This window comes from Acinonyx jubatus, chromosome D4 (genome assembly GCF_027475565.1).
Source record: "Acinonyx jubatus isolate Ajub_Pintada_27869175 chromosome D4, VMU_Ajub_asm_v1.0, whole genome shotgun sequence".
NCBI classification, from domain to species: domain Eukaryota; kingdom Metazoa; phylum Chordata; class Mammalia; order Carnivora; family Felidae; genus Acinonyx; species Acinonyx jubatus.
This window is the reverse complement of record NC_069391.1, coordinates 11,565,065-11,589,422: the sequence shown is the minus strand read 5'-3', so window position 1 is coordinate 11,589,422 and position 24,358 is coordinate 11,565,065. Positions and strand designations below refer to the sequence as shown.

Below are 24,358 nucleotides of genomic sequence, written 5' to 3'. Positions count from 1 at the left end.
CCACTTTCTAAGTAGTTTCAATGTACCAGGTAAGTGCTTTCACATCAACTTTCTAATTTAATTCTGTCAACAATCTTGCAAGGAAGGGATTAGTGTTCCTGTTTCACAAGGGGGAAAGAGTCTCAGAGAGGTTAGAATACAGGTCTAGGAACAAATCCAAGAAGTGGTTAATTGGAATATGAATTGAAAGTCTTAGAATCTGAGCCCAAACCACACACATTATCTTGGTGCCAATTCTACTTCCCCTTCAAATTACTTACATATTATTACTTACTTATATATTAGAAATAAATGGCTTATTTAGAACATACAATATATATCTCATACCTCATACTCTATATGTTAAATAAGTATATTAAAAATTGTTTATCAAATGTATACAAATATATGTATAATATAAATTATTATATACTTCATACTCTGAAGAAACAGTAGCAGCTTGTAGATATTTCCTCAAGAGATTTTAAAAAATAGACAAGAAAGCCATGGAACTGGGAAAAGCCGCCAGAAATACTTAGTATATAAATGTAAGCTATAAGGTCTTACATGGTGGCTAGAACTACATTGCAAATTTGACTTAAGGGCCTCCTCGTGGTCAAAGCAAAAAGAGAAACACGAGTTGTGAGATTCTTTGCGTCCATGTATTACAAACAAACCAGCCGAACAAATGAAAACACGTTTTCCTGGAAGTGGGAACTAAAAGAGATTTTTCCCTGTGAATCCTCAATGCGGGAAAGACTGTAATGTGGTGGCTGTTGCCCCCAATGACAGAGACAACATCAAGCTTCCTGGTCTATTTTGAACATGCTTTCCGTCCCCCTCAGGATGCCACACTGTACAACTTCCGGGCACACCATTCACACTGTGTTCCATATGAAAAGTACCCCGGGAACATGGCAATGTGGTAGCCTTGAGTCAATGGTGAGCAGGACCAGACATGGGCCCTGCCCTCATGAAGCTGACATTCCAGTAAGAAAAATACCAATCCGTGTGACCTTGCTACTGTGATGTGTGTATGACAGAGCTGACTAAGGAGGTCAAAGAAGGCTTCCTAGAGGGAATCAGGCTTGAACAGAAATCTAGAGGGTGGGGGCGCCTGGGTGCAGGCTCAGTCGGTTGAGCATCCGACTTTGGCCAGGTTACAATCTCACAGTTCGTGGGTTCCAGCCCCGCATCAGGCTCTGTGCTGACAGCTCAGAGGCTGGAGACTGCTTCGGATTCTGGGTCTCCCTCTCTCTCAAAAATAAACATTTTTTAAAAATTCTAAAAAAAAAGAAAAAAAGAAATCTGGAGGGGGAAGTATAAGTTGGCAAAGAGGGGAAGAAACAGTACCAAACACAGGGGAAAAAACCCGATGGTGAGAAGGAGTTCAGCGAATAGAAAGGACTGTGGGTTCCGTGGAGAGAATGGTGGAGAGTATGACTTAAAATGAGGTGGGGGGCGGGAGGGAGGCAGAGGTCAGAGGTGCTGTGAGTACATTAAGGAGTTTTTTCCTTCTTCTTGAGGGAAATGTAAACCTAATGACAGTTTTTAAGCACACAGGTGACATTTCAGGAAGGTGTATGGGCTTAGATGTAGGACTATGTAATGGCCTGACATTATTCAAGAATAAAATAGAAAAATTAGATGCAGGTGGCCCATGAATCGTCTACAAATTTTAATATGAACGAGTGATGCTCATTTTTCTGGGCATAGGCTCCACAGTTTTCCTCAGATCCCTAAAGGTGCCTGTGAACCTAAAAATATTAAGGATCCCAGATCTGGGATAGATTACATAGACTTTAGAAATGCTCCTAGAACATTATTTCTTATTAACAAGCTTCTCATAAGGGATTTTTTAGTGGTTTATGAAGATATATTTTACATACCATAAAATGCACTCATTTGAAGTATATAGTTCAGCCGTTTTTAGTATAATGACAAGGTTGTAGAACTATCACTATTATCTAATCCCCAAATATTTTTATCACCCCCAAAAGAAACTCATCTTACCGTCAGTTACTTCTCATTCCCGACCAGTCTCCCCCACCTCCCTCCTTCACCCTGTCCTACGTACCCAGTAATTCCCCTTCTTTCTCTATGGATTTGCCTATTCTGGACATTTCACATCAATGGAATCATACAATATGCGGTCTTTTGTGACTGGCTCCCTTCACTTCGCATCACACTCATTATATAAACAAGGTTACTCCATGTTGTAGCACTTATCAATACTTCATTCTCTTTCACAGGTGAATAATATTCCACCATATGGACATACCACATCTTATCTATCCTATGTATTTATCTAAGGAATGGGCACCTGGGTTGTCTCCGCATTTTGGCCATTACGAATAACGCTATGGAGACAGCAGAGATTTTGGAGAAACTGAAGGGATAAAAAAAATCCTCTGTTGCCAGAGCCTATGAAGATGAGCTGGAAGGGCACACGAAGTCATGGAGCGCTGTGCTTGGCACACAGTAAGTCACCATGGAAGGCTTACCGAGCCGAGGGAAAAAAATCCCGTGCTGTTGCTAATGGGGCGTGCTAGGTGTTTGAGCAGTAAACTGAGCGAAGGTCGGGCTACAGCTGATGTCCTTCTCTGGGAAGTCAGAAGCGATGGGAATATTCACAGGGGGGGGGGGGGGTGGTTACCCTCTCTCTGCTTGGAAGTAGGCCAAGGAAAACAGTTTTCCTCTAGAAGGAGTTCTGAGTATGTCTCAACACCTGGGAGTAAATATCCCATTGATGGTGACCTCTCCTGTTCTGGGACACATAAGCCCCGCGCCAGTCGTGAGAGCCCATGAAGAGCAAGGCAGGCCACTCGGCACCCAGGCAGACTCTGTCACGGACTTTCAACTTGAAACAGCAATGTGAAAAAGAAACATGCTTTATTAAAATGTTAAAAAAAAAATGTGTGTGTGTGTATATATATATATACATGTGTATATATATATATATACACATATATATATATGTATATATATATATATATATTGCCCACTTCCCACCCTCCCAGTAACAGAAATGCTGCCTCTCCCAGGGACTAGGGTGACATTTCCATCCTTTGAAATGGTGCACGCCACTGTCACTCTCCTAGCTCCTCAAAGGCCTTGGGCCACCTGTGCTGCAGATTATTCCTCACTTAACCTTCCCCGGCCTTTCCCTTTCATTCGGGAGGTGTTTAATTACCTTGGATTCACAACGCTGCACTTCAGGTGAGCCTCTCCTAATGGCCTCATTATCATTTTACACAAAGAAGTCGTTGCTGATTGTAACTGAGCAAATACGAGTGTGTGCCTTCCCGCCTGCCCCAGCTGGTCTGAAACCAGCCAAGTGGTCCTGGGCTCTCGCTGCCCCCGTGACCACTTAGGCCAAGACTTCGGAAGACCTCTCCTCACCCGGCAACATGGAGAAGCTTCTGTCAGCACTTCCAACTTGGAAACTTCAAGCATATGTGCATCTGATAACCGGTGATAGCATTTTGTCCTTTAAATAAAAGCGAGGGCCGACGAAGGCTTAACATAACCCACAGTCATACATCTAAAACTGAACTTGCCGGGAGTACTCGCGGGGGTTCTGGTCAAATCATGAACATCGGGGTTCGCTGGGCATAATCTGGGGGTGATGGAAATGCTGATGAGGATGGCTTCCTCCTTTAATGAGGTATCGGGAGGAAGACAGAAACAAACAGAAGAGGATACTAAATCGAATGCATCAGCTTCTCCCCCCCCCCCCCCCATCCCATCTTGGTCACTGCAGTGTCACCCAGCTCCTCTTTTCCAGGGCCAGAGGCAGATGTTAGATTCCACACTTCTCCTTCCTCACCCACTACCATCCTCCACCACCCCAAACAGGTCCCAAATCCGCCCTCTCCTCTCCGTGCCCATGACCATGGCACTGTGCCATCCAGCTCCATCCACCCTCTCTGGCCCAGACTGGTGGAGTAGCTTCCTAGACGAGCTCTCGGTCTCCAGTGTCCCCTCAATGCCACCCACCCACAGCTGTCCCAGTAATGTCAGAAACATACGAATCCAGTCACTTCAATCCCTCCGTCAAAATCCTTCAACGCCCCCACCCTTGGCCATCACCACCTGCAGAAAAACATCGCAATGTCTCAAGAGTTGTTGTTGACACTCTGCTCAACTGGCCTCACTTCCCTCAGCCCCACTTAACGTATATTGGACGGGTGGTGAATTACTATCCAGAAGCCTACACCACTGTCCAGCCCATACACATGGTGACTACTCAGACAGTGTGGTCTCTTGTCCCTTCCTGTCCTTTTTGTGAACATCTATGCACCCTCTGAGAGAGCATCCAGATGCCCATAAACGGGGGCCAAGGAAGTAAATTACACCACATCCTCACGATGAAATATTGCATAACTGCTAAGAAGTATGTGATAGTAGTTGAACTGATGTGAAAAGATGTCCACCAAATACTGCCAAGTGGGAGGAAAAATGAAAGTTGCAGAGCAATATATACAGCATGAATCATTTAAAAATTTATATATGCATATACATACATATATGCTTATATATGTAGTAAAAATCTAAAATGCCATGTATCAAACTTTAAGTATGCAGGGATGCTTTTGTTTTCCGTTTTATGCACTTTTGATTGTTTTGATTATCCTTTATTAAAAAGCATATGTTCCTTTTATAATAAAGAATTTAAATGAGGTATTTTTCCTTAATGGTCAAATGAAAGATTGCCCTGGGTTAAGGGAAAAGAGGGAATCCAGATGTCCCCTCATCTGCAAAGCCTTCCCTGACCCCTAAAACAGGGTTAATGACACCCTGCTGAGGCCGCTTGGACCGCAAAGGTGAACTGGGGCTACCACGTCTCCTGCTCGACTGAGTTCCCAGAAGGGCCAGCAGTGCTTGGCTGGTGTAACCATTCCGCCCTTGCTGCTACATAAAGGAACAGGCAAAAGAATGTTTTGATATCCTAAGTGGCATTTCCAGGGGCTGAGCCATTCTGCTTGGAGGAAAGTCTAGGATCACATTCTTCAAGCAGACTGATCACTACAAGAACCTGGTCTCAGTTGGGAAGGACTGGGGGAGAAACAGATACCCACCCATTCCCCTTCTGCAGAAAGCCACCACTTAGATGCAACCAGAACTGCAGGGAAAACGAACCTGCGGATGCTGAAGCAGTTGAGGCGGACAGCCAGCCCAGTCTTAACACTGTAAATGCAACATGTGCAATGACAAAAGCAGGGTTTCCCACCCCACCCCCACCTCCCACCCCTGTACCGTGTTCTTGCTTCACCTGGTCGCTGAAGGCTCTACCTCACAGATCTTGATTTCACCTGCTTCTCTGTCCCCATGCACTCCTCAGGTGGCAGGGTAGCCTGACTCACCAAATTTTAAGATCAGGAACCTGGCTTTCCTACTTTCTTAACCTTTCTGAGCTTCCATTTCCTTTGCTGTAAAATGATGTATCTGCAACCTACTTACGTTGTGAAGATTACAATATAATGGGCGTAAAATGGATAGTGGATGTAGCGGATAGCCTAATTTGCTTTGGTATTCATGCTTCCTCTTACCTGGACTATTGCGACCATCTTTCAATTGGTGACCCTTCTATTTTCACCCTGGTCTCAGACAACCTTTGCGTGAACTTGCCTTTCTAAAACAAGAGGCTACATCATATCACTCCCTTCCTCTAAAATTTTTGATGGCTCCAGTGGTGCTGGGTGGCTCAGTCGGTTAAGCCTCTGACTTCGGCTCAGGTCATGATTTTGTGGTTCTTGAGTTCGAGCCCCATGTTGGGTTCTGTGCTGACAGCTCAGAGTCCGGAGCCTGCTTCAGATTCTGTGTCTCCCTCTCTCTCTGACTCTCCTGTGTTTGCGCTCTGTCTCAGTCTCTCTCAAAAATAAATAAACGTTGGAAACAATTTTTTAATTTTTGGTGGCTCTATAGTGCTCACATAATCAAAGTCCAAATTTCTTAGCACAATATTCAAGGCCTTCTATGGGCCCGGCTCAAGCTCCATTTCCAACGCTGCCTTCTACTGAATTTCAGAGGTCTCCAAAACACCCCTAAGCCTGGGATATTCTTTATCCTATTCTTGAACAAAATCCTTTCATTAAAAAAAAAAAAAGCCCCTTTCTGTGACACCCTCTGTCAGAACAAATACCTCTTTCTTAGGGCACAGTAGCTTACTCCTTCCATTGATCCTAATCTTCGCAGGCCCCATGCTGGAGATGTGCCGGGAACAGGTGCGGATGGCCAGGACCCAGTGCAGGAGAGGTGTCTGTAGTCAGGCTCCCCCAGAAGAGCCACAGGCAGCTTGCTACTACTCCAAAAGGGGCTCTCGGGTGGTATATATCATCATCCTCGTATTCAGCTTTCTGAATAACCAGTATTTTTACATATCTTCTTCCCCACCAGAATGAAGATAACTTATCAGCGCTCAGCAGATAAAGGTTTCTTTTTATTTTATTTTACTTTTTTTAATGTTTACTTATTTTTGAGAGAGAGAGAGACAGACAGACAGTGTGTGAGTGGGGGAAGGTCAGAGAAAGGAGGAGACACAGAACTCGAAGTGGGCTCCAGGCTCCGCGCTGTCAGCACAGAACCCAACGCGGGGCTCGAACTCACGAACTGTGAGATCATGACCTGAGCCGAAGTCGGACGCTTAATCAACGGACCCACCCAGGCGCCCCGGATTTATTTTGTTATTACTCGGTTGCAACTTGTGGGCGGGGAGGCAGGAAGGTGGAGATAAAGACGGCCCACGATTCACCTATCCCCCTCTAAGACGCTCCTATCCGCTTCTGACAGGAAAAGGGATCTACAAAATACTGCCAGACGGGGAAAAACGCAAGTTGCTGAGCAGTATAGATGGCAAAAATCGAAAGCGCCACGTATCAAGCATGAACTATGCAGGGATGCTTTCACTGTCTATTTTATGCACTTCTGATTGTTAGGATCTTTCAGTAGCATCCCCACTGCTTGGAGGATAAAGACTAAAGTCCTAGCCTGGCCTGCAAGGCCCGGGGTGATTGGCCTCAGCCTCTCTCAGATTCGAGGCTCTGCATCCCCTCCATGGCGTCCACCCTCTGGACTCCAGTCACACTGGCCTCCCGTGCACCCCAAGACCTCTGGTGGGCCTGGTCCTCCGGAGTGCTCCCAACACCATGACCCCCTCGCCCACAACCCAGCGCTGTCCAATAGGCCCGTCTGCCAATAATTTATTGCCTGTGTCGTCTGCTGTGGTAGCTGCAACTGAGTGCTCGAAATGCTCCTGGTGTGATTGAGGAACTGAAGTTTTTATTTTATTCCATTGTAATCAATTAAAATTTAAATAGCCACATGCGAACAGTGGCTGCCGTACTGAACAACGACCCGTCATCCTCCAGGTCTCAGCTCAAATATAATCACTTCCTGGGTCTGACCCCTCAGAGTGGACCAAGGTTCCCTGTCACATACTCTCCTTGTACCGTTCCTTCAATGTGAAATGGTGCATGTTGCAACAATCCATAAATGTCTCTTTTCTATTAGGCTGGACGTTCTAGGAAGGCAGGAACCATGACCATCCTCAGGGCTGGCACAACACTTCAAGCAGAGAGTTTTAACAAGTCTGACTCAGGTAGCCTGTGCAAGGGGCCCCACTTCTCGCCTTAACTGCCCAGTGTTAGAAATGAAGTCAAAAGGGGGCGCCTGGGTGGCTCAGTCGGTTAGGCGTCTGACTTCGGCTCAGGTCATGATCTTGTGGTCTGTGAGTTCGAGCCCCACGTTGGGCTCTGTGCTGACAGCTCAGAGCCTGGAGCCTGTTTCAGATTCTGTGTCTCCCTCTCTCTCTGACCCTCCCCTGTTCGTGCTCTGCCTCTCTCTGTCTCAAAAATAAATAAACGTTAAAAAAAAAGAAATGAAGTTAAAAGATTTTTTTGTTTTGCCCAGACATCCAGCAGCACCTGGAAAGAGGCACTAGAATCACACTTTCTTTCTCCCTTTAAAAATGGCCTGTAAGGGGGCTCCTGGGTGGCTCAGTTGGTTAAGCGTCTGACTTCAGCTCAGGTCATGATCTCCTGGTTCAGGAGTTTGAGCCCCATATCGGGCTCTGCGCTGACAGCTCAGAGCCTGGGGCTTGCTTCAGATTCTGTCTCCCTCTCTCTCCGCTCCTCCCTTGCTCACACTCTGTTTCTCTCTCTCAAAAACAAATAAACATTAAAAAACAAAATTTTTTTTTAAATGGCCTGTAAGGACCAAGCCACATTGATTTTTCCTTTCCTGAACAGACTAGATATCAAGGCTGCTATAAGATCCCCCGCGCAATGTCTGGGTCTGGAGAGGAGAGAAGGAGCTATTGCCTTGTTTTCCTATTTTCAGGGACACAGATACATTGGCTCCCTCTACTACCTTCACATGGGCAATGAAAAATGACAGTGTATCTACCAATGCCTTCGTTCTTGCCTCAAATTTGAAGCACAAAGTCTTGATGTGTAAAGGCAATCCCACCCGACTGTCTGAAACCAGGAATTCATTAGGAGAAAGGAAGAGGAATTGGTATTTATCAAGCCCCTGACTAGGTACCAAACACCATGGCAGGTGTTTTCATACCCAGCATTGTATTAAAAACATTACAACTGGGGGCGCCTGGGTGGCTTGGTCGGTTAAGCGTCCGACTTCGGCTCAGGTCATGATCTCATGGTCCGTGAGTTCGAGCCCCGCGTCGGGCTCTGTGCTGACAGCACAGAGCCTGGAGCCTGTTTCAGATTCTGTGTCTCCCTCTCTCTCTGCCCCTCCCCTGTTCATACTCTGTCTCTCTCTGTCTCAAAAATAAATAAACGTTAAAAAAAAAAATTAAAAAAAAAAACAAAACGTTACAACTGGGCTAGACAGGCATGGTTATCCCCACTATATAGATAAGGAAAGTGAGCCACAGCCCCATGTCACATGGCCAGACCAAAGTCAAGCCCAGGTCTGTCTTACTCCAAGTCTGTGCAACTTCATGGATTCTCACTGCTGCCAGGATTTCTTAAGACCAGCAAATTAGATTTGTCCTTGATACTGGTTTATTTCTTCCCCAACTTAAATCTATCTCCATTATTGCTTCCTCTCATTCCTTGTTTTTCTGTTTCTTTCTTGAGAACATGGTTGTACCTTGACCTCAGTTGGCTTTAATTGCTTCTTCTGCATCCCATTTTCCCCTCAAAGATCCTGGTTCTCCATGGGGGAGTGGAGACCGTGCTAGTTACCTGGAGCTCCAAGCAGGAGCTGGCTATGACCCTCGGGGCCCAGGCTGCTGCTCCCCTCTGTCTCTCTCCTGACATCTCACTGGTTGAGCATTAAGTCCGAAAGTTAGAGGCAAGCCTTACAATCTAAGCAGTTTTTGTTAGACAAAAGGATCAATTTTCATTATGTGAATGGCTACTTCACTATACGCTATAATGGCTTTGTTGAGCATCTTAAGAACTATCAAGTCCTTAAAATGCCACTCTTGGAGTAAAAAAGTAGAATTTTGAAACAAAAAGGCCCATTTCCACTATCTGCCTAACAATAGTGCGCCACAGACTAGAGCCCTCCAGCCCCCCAACCTCATGCATTTAATCTAAGTACCCTGGCATTTTAAACTGAAACACAGAAGCAACAACTTTACATTCTTCTACCTATTTGTAATCTTCCTCTTCTTCCAAAAGCCCCCCCCCCTTTTTTTTTTGCCCAGAGGAAGTGAAATTGTCTTTGTTTTCCCTATAAAACAATTTAGCTTTAACACACACACACACACACACACACACACACACACACACACACACACAATTAATGCAGCTGAAAATCCTGCCCAAGCTAAAGGAGGCTACAAGCAAGAGCTGAGCTCTGAGTAAATGTGTATTTATATTATTAGGTGGTCATTCAATAAAGGGATTATTTCTAACCAAATATGTGCATGCAAGTATGCCTATATATATACATGCATCCGGGGAGTATTTTAAAAGAAGGGTTTTATCCCCCATACTTCTGGCAGTTTAGGTTTAAAGGTCAGATTTAAACTATCACCATGTTTCACAATGCAATCTGTGCAGTGCCGCGTAATGAAATGGTTCAGTAAAGGTGCTCGTGGAAATTCTTTTAATTAGGTCTAAGGCTTTTCAGTTGTCAACATGAATAAACCAAGAACCATTCTCTTGCAAACACAAGGCACAAAATACAAATGTAAGTTACCTTTGAAAAAACAGATACACACTTGCAAAAGGGAAGTTATACGTTTTTTTTTTTTACAACATATTTCTCTGCCGATTTTTTTTTTAAATGCCAACATCTTTCAACAACAAAATGGACTGCAAATCAAAAATAAAGGGGTTGGTCTATTTTTAATGAACCAGGACACTAATGCCTGGTTCTAATTTGAAGTATTTGCAGGAAGACTAAAGTTAATCATAACTAAAAATGTTGATCAAGAGATTAATGACGTTCTTCATGGGCAGAAGCCATCTATCCATTTAACTATAATTAATTCTATAGATCAGCGGTATTTCAGTCAGACATGTGAACGTCTCAGAATGACTCCTGCAAATTGAATGATATCTATTAAAAATGTACCAAAAGGCACTTTTGCCCTCACCACCACTATCTGAGACCTAAAAGATGAGTATATCACAGCAGGAACATCATCAAGACTCCTGCCTTTCAAAGCAATGTTGACAAACGAAACTACTCGGACTGGGAATCTTTAGCCATCAGTTCAAAGCTAAATCTAGGGATGGAAATTCTCAAAATGAAAACTGTAAGAACACGGTACCGTTGCTTGGGGAAGTTGGATCATATTCACACTGAGCTCTGATGGAAAAAGCAAAATTAAATAAACAATTCCAAGTACCACCAGCAGCTCAGATTTAGATGGATGGATACAAAGGTGCTTGGTTGCTAAAAGCCAACTGGCTTTTGGACTTGAGGAAGAATGAGGCAACTCAAATGGAAGGACCGCAGCATGTAACATGCACATGTAATGAATCAGTGCGTTGATTGACCAACGAATGAATGTATGTCTAGCAAACCCTGAGCATGAAGGTACCATACCCAAAAGTGTGTTGATTTAGTCTGGGGTCAAATTCTGCTTTAGATGCTGGCTATTTGCTGGTGACTTAACCTCTTCTCTTCATCTATAAAAAAGGGGCAAAATACCCCCCCCCCCCCACCACATTTGTTTCAGAACTGTTACGCAGATTAAATGTCAACATTTTCTGAGCCTCTAGCACAGTGCCTGGCACAGAGTAGGAGCCTCATAGATGGTGACTATTTTTCCATACAACTCCACTCCAAAGCCAAAACAACCCCTAGCCACTACTGTAGCATAAAAATAAAATAGCGGACTCACAATTAACATTTTCTAGGGCATCAATTACTGAAATGTCACTCATTATGCTATGCTAAACCCGGTGGGTTTATTTAGTGACCCAAACCCGGTGTGTATTTGGGAGTTAATGAAGTGCATGGTGTTTACAAAGATAAAAGCGGGATTTGTCTCAGCAACAATCCTGGGCTGGATGGATGTAGATTTCCATGCTCAGGGATGCAGCCAGGCCAGATCCATGGTGGATCACATGGATACATCCCCACAGAGTGAGCTATCTTCCAATGGGATCTGGGCATCTCCACCTCCTCGGGGGAGAAAAAACACAGGAAGGGGGGGGGGGTGGGAAGTGTGTATAATAGATGTGTTTCACAGTGTCCCTGCTGTGATGAACAACTTGATCCACTTACAGTTCCAAACACATGATGCATAAAAGAGCTGACAGAAATTCAATTCTTGCAAAGAAAAGCATCTGCTCTCTAGTGGGAACGGCCAAATATTAAGCAGTTTTAAGGCAGGGCAAAGACCTAGAGGAGCGCACTTCATTATCTGGATAGCCAGAGTAAAGAAATGCAGAGGATTACAAACGGACGAACGAAAAAGTAGCCGAGATTCCAAGCGTTAATTACCCGGAGTACAAGGATTCAAGTTAAATCTTTGTTACGACAAATATTAAACCCAGCTGTGTTTATGTAGCAGTTGTGAAAAAGGAGAAAAAAAGAAACCCGTGTACAATATCTGTGAGCTCTGCCAGTTAATTGAATCCGCTGGCAGCCCTTCCTCTACCACGAGCCAAACATCCTCAAAGATAAAATGTAGCTTTTAAACAGACCTGGGGAAACGGAATCAAGAAATTTCAACCAATAAAACACAACTCTTTACTGGTATAAAAGTAAAGTAAAATTCAGTAATGAAAGGAAGGAAGTCTTTTAAACATTTACTGCATTCCAAAGCTTGGAGTTGCGGTTTATTGCTGAGGTCTCTTCTGATGTCCCACAGTGCCCCTGCTCCAGCATCTTTAATGAAGTCCCATAAACCCCCATAAAATACTTGATTGTTGACAAATCGTACGCACACACTCAGGGCAAAGCCCACTGGGTCAGGATGCTCCTGCCCTCGCTGCATAAAATTTACAAGTCATGGAGTGGACACCGTCAAGGAGAGTGGCCAACACAGAACAGAGTCCTACAGACAAGGACTTAAAAGCATGAGGGATGAATGGTGACAGGTAGACACCTGAAGACATACAAACCAGGAAGCCCAAAGCCCAAACATTCAAGTGTTTCAGATGAGGGGAAGAAAGATGATCTTTCTATCATAAACCTGGTGATAATATTATAGAAAATTTAGAAAAATAGAGGAGAAAAATGTTAACTGATAGCTTTACTATCTTTTGGTTTTTTTTAATGTTTATTTATTTTTGAAGGGGAGAGAGACAGAGCATGAGCAGGGGAGGAGCAGAGAGCGAGGGAGACAAGGAATCCGAAGCAGGCTCCAGGCTCCAAGCTGTCAGCCAGAGCCCAATGCGGGGCTCGAACTCACAAACTGTGAGATCATGACCTGAGCCGAAGTCGGACGCTTAACCGACTTGAGCCACCCAGGTGCCCCACAGCTTTACTATCTTAACACCCTACTGCTGGCAATTTGGGAGATCTTTTAAAAATCTTTTACTTCTGTGTATACGGCTATTTTTCTTCATTGTCTCATAGTAGATGTGTCATTTATTCTGCTTTTTTTCACTAAGTTGCATCTTTAGCATTCCCTGTGTTGCCCACAGTCTCCATAACCATCATTTTTAATGACTTGTAGGGTGCACTCCACTGAATGGCAAACGGATACATTACCTTAATTACTCCTCCTAATTTTGGATATTAAGGTTGCTTCCAACTTTGGTTAACAAAACATCAACACTGCTATTTGGTTAGGTGGCTTTCTCCATTTAGAAGTATTTACCAGATAAAAAATCTTAGAAGTCGAATTATTGAGTCAAAAAAAGAATACACATCTTAACGTCCTATTTAAATATATCATGATATAACAAAGCCTGTTATAAAAGAGCATCACTCAGGCTACAAAAAGCATGGAGTGAAAAAAGGAAAAGAGCAAGCAGACAGTAAAGGCCTCCACATACACGTGCTTACACAAAAGCCTACAAATTTCAGGCCAAAGAATATTAAAAAAAGGGCCCTAACTGAGCCATGGGAAATCTTGTTCCCCAGTAATAAAATGTGGTACGTCCACATCACTGGAAGCCTGGAAGAATTTGAGTTCCCTTTTATCAAGCTTTTTAAAAGCTCTCCAAACCATGTACTGGCCAAGCAGCCTATACTTACTTAATGCTCTTGAAGGAACAAGAGATGTTATTTAAAATTTAGGAGAGAAACAGATGAAGAGTGTTTCGTTAAATGGCTGCGGAGGGAGGGGACATTATGTTTCTGTTCTCAGCATCCACATGGGCTTGAGATAAACATGAAGTCTATAAACGGGCGTGGAAATCAATAAGAGACGTACTATCTTTGCAACATTCCTCCTCTAAAATCCACAGCTGGGGAACAATACAATATTGTCAGTGAGAACGGCAAATCTGCAAGTCTCATGGAACCCAGCAAAATACAATAGCATTAACCTGGTCAATCTGTTTTTCTTTCTTTCTTTTTTTTTTTTAAGGTAGAAAAAAGATAACTGACGTAACATTACAGAAGTTGAGACCAAACTATCTAGGTACCTACTAGAAAGCCAGAACCACCCTACCTCCCAAGTTACCCCTTTCCCCATGTTCATAGATCACATGAAAATCAAGAGTGATGTTCTGAAAGCAACTCGATATTGGAGCCTCCTTTTTAAATTTATTTCCAAGTCCTCTCGTTTTTAAAAATGAACATAAGTCGTAACTGATGTATGATAGAATGCATAGAAAGTACAGCTGGAGGAGTTCTGACAAATGTATGGACCCGTGTAACAACCACCAAAATCAAGACGCAGAATGCTTTCTTCACCCCAAAATGTGCCCTGGTACCCTTGTCAGTCACTCCTTGCCTTCTCCAACCCAGCCCAAGGCAACCACTGATCTGCTTTCATCCACCAAAGACTAGCTTTTGCTCTTCTAGAATTCTATATAAATAAAATCATATAGTATATTCTCTTACATCTGGCTTCTTTTACTCAGGTATTTCAGATTCATCTATGTTGTCGGGCAGATCAGTTGTTTCTTTTTGTTGCTGAGTAGTATTCCATTTTATAAGTATATCACTGTTTATACAATCACCAGGTGAAGGACACCTGGGTTGTTTCAGTTTTTGGCGATTATGAACAAAGCTGCTGAAAACATATACATACAGATATTTGTGTGCACATAAGTTTTAATTTTCTTGGGTGAATACTTAGGAATGAAATAGTTGGTCAAATAGTAAACATATGTTTAACATACACATTTATAAGAACTGTAGTCATTTTATTTGGGTTATACCAGTGGGTATATGGTGGTACACTCATTGTAATATTAACCTGCTCCTTCAAGGAGCATGTTTTTGTGTATTCACTGGCCATTTGAAGATCTTTTACTGTTAAGTGTCTCTTCAAGTTTAACTGGGCTGTCTCCTTATTACAGGGTTTAAGACTTCTTCATATAACCTGCATAAAAACCCATTTTCATATATAGGTAGGGAGAATATTTTCTCTCAGGCTATGGTTTGCCTCTTCATTTTTTCAATGGTGTCTTTTGAAGAGGGTAAGTTTTTACTTTTATTAGATTTGATTGATTGCTTTTGCTTTTATGATGCGTGCCTTCTATGTCTACGAAATCTTTGCCTACCCCAAGCTCATGAAGATTTTCTCCTCTATTTTCTTCTGCTCATTTTATAGTTTTTGCTTCTATATTTACGTCCAGAATCCATTTTGAACTAGAATTTACGTGAGGTAAAAGTAGATTCATTTTGTTTCTGTGTGGATATCCAGTTGCTCTGGTAACATTTGTTGGAAAAACCTATCATCTCTCTATTAAATTACTTTGGCATATTTGTTGGAGATCAGTTGGGCCTAATTCTGAAATATTTGTTCTGTTCTATTGAACTATATATGTACACTTACTGTAATTTTATAGTAAGTCTCGAAAGTAGGCAATGTAAGTCCTACAACTTTGTTCTTTTTCAACATTGTTTTGGCTATTCTAGATCTTTCGCATATTCATATACATTTTAGAATTAGCTTGTCAAGTTTTTTTTTTTTTTTTTAAGCCATCTGGAATTTGGGTAGGGAATATATTGAATCTATAGATCAATTCAGGGAAAATTAACATCTTTAAAATGTGGAGTCTTCCAATCGAAAATATGGAATATCTCTCCATTTGTTTAGGTCTTTTAGGTTTTTTCTCAGAAATATTTTATAGCTTTTAGTATACAAATCTCACATGTTTTGTTAAATTTATTCCTAAATATTTTGTGTGCCATTTTAAATGGCACTTAAAATTTTTCACTTTTCAACTGCTTATCACCACTATATAGAAATATATTTAGCTCTTGTATACTGACCTTATCCTACGTGCTTGCTAAATTAATTTACAAGACTCCTTAGGATCTTCCATACACATGATCATATCTGAAAAAAAGACGATTTTACTTCGTCCTTTTTTTCTTCCTTGTCTTAGCAAGCTGGTTAGAACCACTAGTACATTGCTGAATAGAAATGGGAAGAGCAGACATTCTTTTGGTTGTCATTCTGAGAGGAAAAAGCATTCATTCTTTCATCAGTAAGATGTTAGCTGTAGGTTTTTCCAAGATGCTCTTGATCACAATGAGGAAACCTCGTTTGTAAAGAGCTCTTAACATGAGAGGGGTTGAATTTTTCCTAAAATATGTGGTTCTATGAAGTATTAGCCTTTTTATAGATTGTATTCAATTCGTCAAAATTTTGTTAAAGATTTTTACATCTGTATTTATGAGGCATATTGGCCAGCACTTTTCTTTTCTTGTAGATTCTTCATGTGCTTTTCATGTCAGAGTAATGCTAACCTCCGAAAATAAGGCGGGAGCTGTTCCTTTCCCCTTTATTTTCTCAAAAAGGTTAGTGTAAGGTTGCTATTTGTTCTTCCTTAAATGCATGATAGAATTAACCAAACTATCTGGCACTGGAATTTTCTCTGTGGGAAAGTTTTAATTACAAATTCAAATTTATTTAATAGAAATAGTGCTACTTTTTCTGTTTTCTATTTCTTATTGAGTAACTTTCGGTAATTTGTGTATTCAAAGAATTTGATTATCTAATTTATCAAAATCATAGGCACAGAGTTCTTTATAAAACTCTCTTATTTCCTTTTTAAAAAATATCCTTTTGGGGCACCTGGGTGGCTCAGTCAGTTAAGCATCCAACTTCGGTTCAGGTCATGATCTCACGGTCCGTGGGGTCGAGCCCTGCGTCAGGCTCTGTGCTGACAGCTCAGAGCCTGGAGCCTGCTTCGGATTCTGTGTCTCCCTCTCTCTCTGCCCCTCCGCCACTCATGCTTGCTCGCTCTCTCTCTCTCTCTCACAAAATGAATAAACGTTAAAAAATTTTTTTTAAAGATCCTTTTTATTTTGCAATATTTTTACACTTCCAGAAAAGCTGCAAAGATACTACAGGGAGTACCTATACACTCCACGGTTTGTTTCCCTAATAGATCTTATATTACTAGAGCACATTTGTCAAAACTAACACCAACACCGGCACATTATTAACTAAACTCTAAACCTCATTGTGATTTCACCAATTTTTCCAGTAGTGTTCTTTTTCTATCCCAGTATCCAATCCAGAATTCCACCTTGTATTTAGTTTGTCATTTCTCTTCAGTCTTCTCTGGTCTGTGACAGTTCCTCAGGCTTTCCTATGTTTTTTATGACCTTGACAGCTTTTCAAATTTTATTTTAGGGAAAGAGAGAGACACACATGAATGGGGGAGAGGGAAAGAGAGAGTGAAATTTAGGCAGGCTCCACACTCAAACCTACGACCCTGGGATCATGACCTGAGCCGAAACTAAGAGTCAGACACTCAACCAACTGAGCCACCCAAGGTGCCCCTGGGCTTGACAGTTTTGAAAAGTACTAGTCAGGTATGTTATAAGATGTCCCTCAATTTTCGGTTAACTGAAGTTTTTTGTCATTATTTGGGTTTTTGGAAAGAATGCCTGAGAGGTCATGTATCCTTCTCATCATATCAAGGTTACATAATCTTCACACAACATCACTGGTGACATTAAACTTGATCACTTGAAGAAGTGCTTGACATCTGTCCATTCAAGTTACACTTTCTCCCTTTACAGACTCTGTTTCTTGGAAGTAAGTCCAGCCCCCACTCAAGTGTATGTGTGTTGCAGGGGGTGGGGTGGGGTGGGGTGGGGACGATTAAGCTCCTTCTCCTGAGACGACAATATCTACAGATATTTGGAACTCTTCTATGAGCAACATTTGCCTCTCATCTCCCACCAACTCTCTATTGGCTGGTATTTGCATGGTGTACCTTTCCCATGCTTTTCCTTTTCATCTGGCTGACTCCTTGAGATGAAATTCTTGTGGACAGCATCCCACTGGGTCCTGATTATTTATATAATTACTCTCCTTTAATTGGAATATTTAGACCATGTACATTTAATGCAATAATCAATATAGTGGGTCAATCTCTCATCTTGCTAACTTTTCTACTTGTTCCCTCTGTGTTTGGTTCCATCATCCTTCCCCCTCCCTCTAAATGGTTTGGATCTTCAATATTGGCTTATTGGCTGTACATCTTGTTTTCCCCCTTAGCGGCTCCTCTAAGGTTTACAGTATACATCTTTAACTGACGAGGCTACCTTCAAACAATGTTATACCATTTTACATGGAATTTAAGAATCTGAAAACTATATGCTTCCTTTCTCCATCTACACACTGTCCTCTGTTGTTACCGCTGCCATACATTTCATTTCACTTCTACCCATGTTACAACACACAATACGTTAGTTTTTTTTAATTTAAATACTCAAGTTATCATTTATAGAAATTAAAAATGAAGAAAGAAGTCTAGGGGCACTTAGGTGGCTCAGTTGGTTAAGCGTCCGACTTCGGCTCAGGTCGTGATCTCGCGGTCTGTGGGTTCGAGCCCCCGCGTCCGGCTCTGTGCTGACACCTCAGAGCCTGGAGCCTGCTTCGGATTCTGTGTCTCCCTCTCTCTTTTCACCGCCCCTGCTTGCATTCTGTCTCTCAAAAATGAATAAACGTCAAAAAAATTTTTTTTTGGATACAAAAAATGACGAAAGAAGTCTCTTATATTTACCCACATATTAACTATTTCTGGCACTCTTCCCTCCTTTATTGTTGAAGTTTCTCAATGGTTTCACTTTTCTTTTATCTGAAGAACTTCCTTTAATATTTCTCGTAGTGTTTGCTGACAGTGATTTTTCTCTCACTTTTTTCATCTGAAAAGGTCTTAAATTTTGTCTTCAATTTTGCAGGATATTTTCATCCTGTTGAAGGATATAGATTTCTAGGTTGATAAAAATTTCCCTTCATTACTTTAAAAATGTCATTCCATTACCTTCTGGCTTATGTGGTTTCTTATAAGAAGTCTTCAGTCATTACTTCTTCCTTTTACGTAATGTGTCTTTTTTCTCCAGCTAATGTTAAGCCTTTGTTTTTATCACTGGTTCTGAGTAATTATCATTCTGGGCTCTGGTTTTGTGTGGATCTACTATGCTTGAGGTTCCTTGAGCTTCTTGGAACTCTGAATTTACAATGTTCATCAAAGGTAAAGAAAAATGTTATAATTTCTTTAAATATTTTTTCTTCTGTCTTTCCCCACCTTCCTCTCCCTTCTAGGATGATAGGCATTTTAATCCTCTTGATATTGTGCTATGGGTCCTAGAGGGTCTATTAATCTTTTCCAGTGTTTTCCCTTTCTCTGCCTCACAGTGGGAAGTTTTTATTCCTATGTTTTTAAGTTCATTGATCTTTTATGCTGTGGTGTCTAATATCCTCTTAATCCTATCAATGAAACTTTCATTCCAGGTATTCTGTTTTTCACCTCTACAAGTTCCTTTTCATTCTTTTTATGTTTTCTATTTCTCTTCTCAAATAATTCAGGTCTTCCTTTAAATTCACGAGCATACTGATTTATAATCCTTTACATCTCAAGACCTTTGTCTAATTCCACCATTTCTGAGCTTCTTTACTGATTTTTCTCTTTGTTATGGGCTACATTTCTTCTGATCTCAACACTTCTCATATATTTAAAATAGGTTGCCAGATACTGTGAATGTTACATTGCTGTGTATGGATTTTATTGGCTTTTTTTTTCTTTAAAGTAATCTCTACACCCAACATAGAGTCTGAACTCACAAACCTGAGATCAAGAGTGGATGCTCCAGTGACTGAGTCAGCCAGGTGCCCCTACTGTCTTCTTTTAAAGAGAGTTGTAGTTTATTTTGATGGGAAGTTAAATTCCTTGCATATGAGGTTGAACCTTTCAAGGCCTTTTCTTTTTAAAGAAATAGTTTTAAAACTTTTACTGAAATTTAAATATACAACACACACATAACATTGGTGTTCAGCTTGATGAATGAATTCCTGCCCACGTAACTGGTACTCAGATTAAACAAGAGAGATTATGCTTCTCGAGGCTTGCTTTTAACCTCGGTTAGGGCCAGGCTAAAAGAATCCTTACTCTAGAGCGAACTTAGAGTCCTACCAAGGCATGGTCTCCGGCAGTCTCTAACGACTGTCCTCCTTGAACAGCAAGATCTTACTCTGGCTGGTCAGAGCTTGTGTGAGCGAGAGTCTGTGTGAGCTCCACCCTACACAGGGGCAGGTCAGTCTTTAGCACATTAGTCAAGAGGACTTGAGACAGATTTCTGGAGCTCTTGTGATGAGTGCCTTCTTCCAGTCTGGTACTCTGACCCACAAATTTAAACCATCTCGCCCTTAAGCTCAGCTTTCTGACCCCTCGACTCAGCAAAATTGGTGTGCTTTGCTGGGGACCCCCTCCTGGCACCATGGTCCAGAAATGCCTCAAGGCAAAAAGCCAGGGGAATGGCAGGCCTCACCTCACTTGCTTCCTTTCTCTCAGGAATCGAAGTCCTGCATGGCCTGTTGTCTAATATGTGAAAACCACTGTTTTTTAAAAATTGTCCAGAGTTGTAGTTGTTAACGGTGGGAGGATAAAGCCAGTTCCAATTATTCCATCATGGCTAGAAGCGGGACAGAGGCCTCCTTCAGTAAAATTTCCAGCACGGTTGCCACATTTTGCAAGATTTCATCTACCAAAATAACCCAATCCATGTGTCCCTTCTGCCCTTCTATCTATCTATTCAGTGGATGCTGCATCTCTGGGAAACAAAGATGAATAAAACCTGACTCCTGCCTTTAAAGAAGTCACAATTCACAGGAAAAGCCAGAAGTATACACTCAATTATACTGTTGGGTGAGAAGTAGAATTACACAAGTATAATTACACAATTATACAAGGGGCTGTGAACACAAAGAGAAAGATATAGTGAAATGACCTGTAGAGGTGACGAAAGGTTTTATTTATTTATTTACTTACTTACTTACTTCTTTATTTATTTAAGTAGGCTCCACATCCCATGTGGGGCTTGAACTCATGACCCTGAGATTAAGAGTCACATGCTCTACCAACTGAGCCAGCCAAGTGCTCCAGGGAAGATTTTTATAGTTTTACATTTAGAGTAAGTCTTGAAGATCGAGTAGGAGATTGGCGGGTGGGGCAGGACATTTGGGGCGGGGGGTGGGGGACCATATGCAAAGTTTGAAGTTATAAAATAACATGCAAGGTTTGCAGAACTAGTAACAGTTCCAATTATGTATGGAGTTTGGAGCTGGGAGGGGAGAGAGCTAAAGCTATCAGAAAAACACCCAGGAGAGTCAGAATATGAAAGAGGACCCTGAATGCCATGCTCATTGTAAATATCCATAAATCATCATCCATAATCATCATCACTAACTACCATCTATCACACTCGTAGGATGTATGTTTTACATATGTTACATACATTACCTTCAATTCACACAACAACCTATGAGGAAACTAAGGCTCAGAGAGCCTAAGTAATTTTGATCAAGATCACACGGTTAGTACGTGGAGAAGCCAGGATTGAAACACGCGTCTGTCTGATTTCAAAGCCAACAAAAGGAATTCGCCTCTAAGCTATAGGCACTGGGAGGTAATGGGTTTTTGTTTCGTTTTGGTTTTTTGCTTGTTTGTTTCTGTTTTTTAATTATGTTCATTAATGGAGTAGTTTTAAGAGGGAAATACAGTTAAATTTATTTTTGGAAAGGCTGCTCTGGTGCAAGAGGAGGACAGGCTGGAGTCAGAGGAGCAAGTTCACGGACTGGTGGTTAATGGTGTGGGGAGAAAACGAAGAGCCTGGATTAGGTGGTGGAGGGAGAACGGGAGAAGAGAATTTGACAAACGGCTGAAGAAGCAGAATCTGTCAGACGCCACAAACAAGCACCTCCAACCAAAGGGGAAATTGTGAGGTCAGCTGTGGACATGGCGGTGCCCTGCAAGTCCCGGCTCTGTGCTGAAGGCAAGGGACACGAAGATGCACAGCATGTGGTTTCTTCTCTCAAGGATGTGACAGTTCACACAGCCTTATGGGAGCAAACCTATTCCCCGGAAACACAAATGCCTTATGGACCACATTCCCTATCCATTATTTGGAGTCTTTCATGGCTCTGGAGCCCCATGCTGAACACTGTTGTAGAACGTTCTCAACCCTGCCACAGACCTCGTTTTTGTGTAGGCAGAGGACTTTTAGGGAACATAACTGTCCTCCAACTCTGGCTGCAATGATTAACAACAATTTTATGAAAAACAAATGCAGGTACCATTTATTGAACACTAACAATACGTGAGCACTGTTCTAAGCATTTGAGGAACAAAACCATCTTGTTTATTTGCTACAGCAATCCTAACTACAGGGCTCACACTCCTCCTTCCAACACGGGAGCCTGAGCTCAGAGAGAAAAAAATAACTTGCCTACATTCCTTTGGTTCCCTGAGACCACTGCGACGATCATTTAAAAAGCATCTTGGAATGTGCCATCTTCAGGAAGCCTCTATTTCCGTCTCCCAAATTTTGTCATCCCTGGGCCCTTCTGTGCCTGATTCCTATTTCCCTTGTGACCCCTATTATGCTACATCATGATATATATATCTATATATATAGATATATATATTTATATATTTATATATATATTTTTAACATATCTGTTTCCCCTACTTTCCTCTTTGAAGGAAAGGACTAGATCTATTTCATCTTTGCTGTCTGATGCCCAGCACTGGGCCCGCACACGGCAGATGGGACCAGTCTACCCCACTGTTTCCTAGCTATCTATCAGCCAGTCATTCTGGGCTGTCCCAGGCCCCTGGCCATTCCTAGCATCTGATACCTCAGGCTCACTTACAAAATTCACTCAGGAACTGACAGGTCCATACATATGGCACCCATGGATTAAGGGGAAAGCTTTTCCCTAGGAAGGAACCAGGGTGGAAGCCACATATTCTTTGGACCAATGATTCAAACTATGGTCAGGAGGCCCTGAGATCCCAAGCCCATACCTTGTCCTGACACGAATAGGTAGCCTCATGGTGTCTGGTCCTTTCCTTTTTCCTGCTTCTGCCATCTGTTTGCCTCAGAAGGGGGCGGGGGGCAGGGTACAAGGAGAGGAGGCAGTGTGGGCTTTGGTGCCGTCCAATCTCAGCTCTGCCCCAGCCAGTCATATGACCTATAGCAGGGCATGTGCTCTCTGAGGCTCATCTGCCCTATGTAAAGGAGAGAACACCTACTCCACTGGGCTATAATGCTAACTGCATGCGATCCCTGAATGCAGACGGCCCCTAGAGAGGATGTGGGGCTTGGCAGCTCTCAGGAGAGACAGAGTTGGGTTCACTTCCTGGCTCCTCCTCTTTCTAGCTCTGGGCATGAAGCAGGAATAAGGAAAATGCCTTCCTCAGGGCAGTGTGAAGAGGAAATGAGGGGTCAGTACGAGCTCTTAACATAGAGTTTAGCACATAGGAAGTCAATGAATGGTAGCCATTGTTTAATTAGACTACAAATGGAACACCTTTAAATTTTGTGGGTTTTTTTAATTTTATTTGAGAGAGAGAGAGAGAGAAAGAGAGAGAGAGAGAACGCACGCACAAGAGCAGGGGAGTGGAGCAGAGTGGGGGCGGGAGGTGGGGAAGACAGACTCTTAAGCAGGCTCCACGCACAGCACAGAGCTCAACACAGGGCTCAATCCTGTGACCCCCGGAATCATGACCTGAGCCAAAATCAAGAGTCAGACGCTCAACTGACTGAGCCACCCAGGTGCCCCAGAATATCTTCATGTAGCACAAATGACTTCCCCAAATCTTACACTGAGTTAAGAGTAGGGGAGTTTGAAACCACGTTGCCAGTTGTTCATCAACAAACAGCAGCATCTCTTCCAGACAGCTAACCCCAAAGTGCCACGGGGACCTCCGGCAGGAATGGAGCTCCACCTCCCATGACACAAACCCAGCAGCACAGACCTGATCCCACGTCAGCACATGGGGCCGGGAACATCTACCCCCTTCAGCCTGGAAGTCAGAATAACTTTGTAGATCTTCCAGCAGACAGAGCCATGGAGGTCACACCAGAAACATCAAAACCCTATTTCCCAGTGAGCCCCAGTCCTCCTCATTCCTGTGGACGATGGGGGAGATTGGGTCTGCTTCGCACAGCTGCCCATGAGGCAGCCTGAGTAGCAACGTTGAGACAGGTAGGTGGTCAGGTGTCGGCATGGCAAATGTGGCAGCCGGTTGCTTTTGCTGAAGAGAGCCCACCATCTGTCTAGACGTTAGGTATTTAAGATTTATGGGACAGAGAGCCACATTCAGAGCACTGTCAGCAGGTATCTTGCTACATGGAAAAATGGCTGCTTGATGATGGTCCAGGAAAGACATACAGATCTGAAGTGTCCCATATCGCTCACACAGAAAGCCCTCCGGGGTTGCTCAGGGGAAGCTGTGCTGTCCTCGGGACGCGGCAATATGCTGGACAGGGGACGGCAAGTCCCCGAGGCTCCCACACA

The 24,358-nt window shown here is 42.6% G+C and overlaps 1 protein-coding gene across 20 annotated transcripts in view; it reads right to left on the bottom strand.

Annotated features, from left to right (window-relative positions):
- Positions 1 to 24,358, bottom strand: part of DENND1A (DENN domain containing 1A) — a 508,124-nt gene that overhangs the window by 154,315 nt on the left and 329,451 nt on the right. The window lies entirely within an intron of this gene.